At 46.1% G+C, this 2,368-nt stretch overlaps 1 pseudogene; it reads left to right on the forward strand.

The window, feature by feature from the left end:
• Positions 1-618: 618 nt before the first annotated feature.
• On the forward strand, positions 619-1,231 carry LOC102491184 (coiled-coil-helix-coiled-coil-helix domain-containing protein 2 pseudogene; annotated as a pseudogene).
• The last annotated feature ends 1,137 nt before the right edge of the window (positions 1,232-2,368 follow it).

The following is a 2,368-nucleotide window of genomic DNA, read 5'->3' on the forward strand; positions in this document are numbered from 1 at the left end:
GCTCGCCAGACAGAGAGAGACATAGAGACAGAAAGCGAGAAAGCACCCCCCAGGGGAGATGGTCACGCCGCAATCCCTTCTCCTCTATTCTCCTCTCGGAATCTTGGGCACGCACGCACACGCGCCCGGCGTGAGTTCTAAGCCACCAGGTCCAGGACACGAACCGCGGTCAACTACGTGGGAATCCAGTGACATAGCCATTACGCTAACTGCTGGTTCCCCAAAAAACACTTTTTAAAAATGTTTTTAAAAGTTTTTAAAAGCTTTTAAAAAGTTTTTAGTGTGGCCAGCAGATGGAATGGTAATTAAGGCACTGGAGTCACATGTGTGTCTATGGTTGGAGTCTTGGACCCAGTGACTTAAAAATCATGCCAGGTATGTGTGTATATGTGACCAGAATCCTGAAAGGAGAATGGAGAAGGGATTGTATCCCAGGGGGCGGTTTCTCACTTTCCTTCTCTCTGTCTCTCTCCAGTGAGCACTTGTGCCCTACAGCAAAAACCTAAAAGAAAATGAAAAGGTACCCAGTTCAGAGGGAGACCTATAATCCTCATTGATCTGCATCTATTGGAAGCTGGTAATATCCTCGAAAGAGCCTAGTAATTAGAAAAGGTCAAAATGGCTCCCGCCTTCTGCTCTCCTGGGCAGAAGCTGTTCTGTTATTTTCAGCGTTTCACGAGTCTGGTTGAGCCTCTGTGTGATTGCGATGCCGCGTGGAAGCTGAAGCGCTCGTCCTGCTTGGCCTCTCCAGCCAGCCGGGCATCTCAGATGAGAGCTGCCCCCAGGCCAGCAGCTCAGCCGCCTGTAGTGGCCCCACCATCTGCAGTCAGCTCTCCTTCTGCTGCACCGCAGGCAGCCAGGTCTGACGGCCAGATGGCAACTACTGCAGTTGGTGTGGCTGTGGGCTCTGCTGTGGGACACACACTGAGGCCTGCCATCACTGGGGGCTTCAGGGGAGGAAGTAATGCTGAGCTCTCCAGGCCTGACATCACTTACCAAGAGCCCCAGGGAACCCAGCACATGAGCAGCAGCAGCAGTTTGGATCTGGCCACTATGAGATAAAAGAGTTTTTGGAGTGTGCCCAGAACCAGAGTGACACTAAGCTCTGTGAGGGCTTCAGTGAGGTGCTGAAAGAGTGCAGATTTGCAAATGGATTATCCTAATCAAGTTGTTCATACTGAAGAAATAGAAAGTCGACTCTCATGACCAAGTTATTTAATGTGAACAAATAATTGACAGTGAAATTATAAAGTATAAAATCATAAGTTAAACCTCTTCTGTTATCAGTAGCTTCCTTTAGAATTACAATGAAAGAAGATATTCTTCTGTGAGGAAGTTCATCGAGATGATATAGAATCTGGGGCTGGGCAGATAATTGTGTAACCTTCTTAAATCAGTTGTTGGAATTGTTTAGTGAGTTAATTAGAATAAAGCAATTTTCTTGGGGGGAAAAAAAGGTCAAAATGGTTTTGATCCATTTGACGAAACCTCAACTAAAACAAGAAAAGAGAGACCAGCAGGTGGTGTGGAGGTTAAGGTAGCTGGGTCCCACAAGACCAATTCTATAGTTCAAGTCCTGGACCCAGTGGCTTGAAAAAACATGTTGGGCACATGTGCATGCATGCCCAAAATCCTGAGAGGAAAATGGAGAAGAAGGGAGTGTGGTATGGCCATCCCCCCTGAGAAGTGATTTCTCATTTTTCCTCTCTCTCTGGAGAGACAAAAAAAAAGGAAAAGAGGGTAAATAAGAGAAGTTCATTGAACTTGGAAACATGTAAGTTAGGTAACTTGATGATAGTTCTAGTGGAATGATGGAGATGGAAGCCCTGGAATGGGCTGAAGAATGAATGGGGTGGGTACCAGCAGATGGCATAGCAGTTATGTTGTTGGACTCCCACCCTGGCTGCTATGGTTTGAGTTCCAGATTCAGTGGCTTGAAAATCATGCCAGATGCACGTGTACATGCATGCTCAAGATCCTGGGAAGAGAATGGAGGGGAAGGATTGTGGCATGTGCCATCTCCCGGGGGGGTGGAGGTGGGGGGTGATTTCTCACTTTCCATCTCACTTGTCTGCCTCACCTGGCAACCTCCCTGAGCGCATGTGCCCTAAGGCAAAAACCTCTAAAAAAAAAAGAAAAGTGAAAGTGAATGGGAGGTCAAGAATTGAAAACACTGCAGGGTTAGCAATTCCTTTGAAAAGCCTTGAAGAGAAGTCCAGGAAAATGGGCTGCTCCTAGAGGGGCAATCTAAAGTAAATAAGGATTTCTTTTAAAATTATAGGACTTTTTAAAAGATGAGAGTTAAAGAATGATATGTTGTATATGATAAAGGGGGAGATTGATGATCCACATGAAAAGGACAATTCCA

This window comes from Tupaia chinensis, unplaced genomic scaffold (genome assembly GCF_000334495.1).
Source record: "Tupaia chinensis unplaced genomic scaffold, TupChi_1.0 Scaffold000381_1, whole genome shotgun sequence".
NCBI lineage: Eukaryota > Metazoa > Chordata > Mammalia > Scandentia > Tupaiidae > Tupaia > Tupaia belangeri.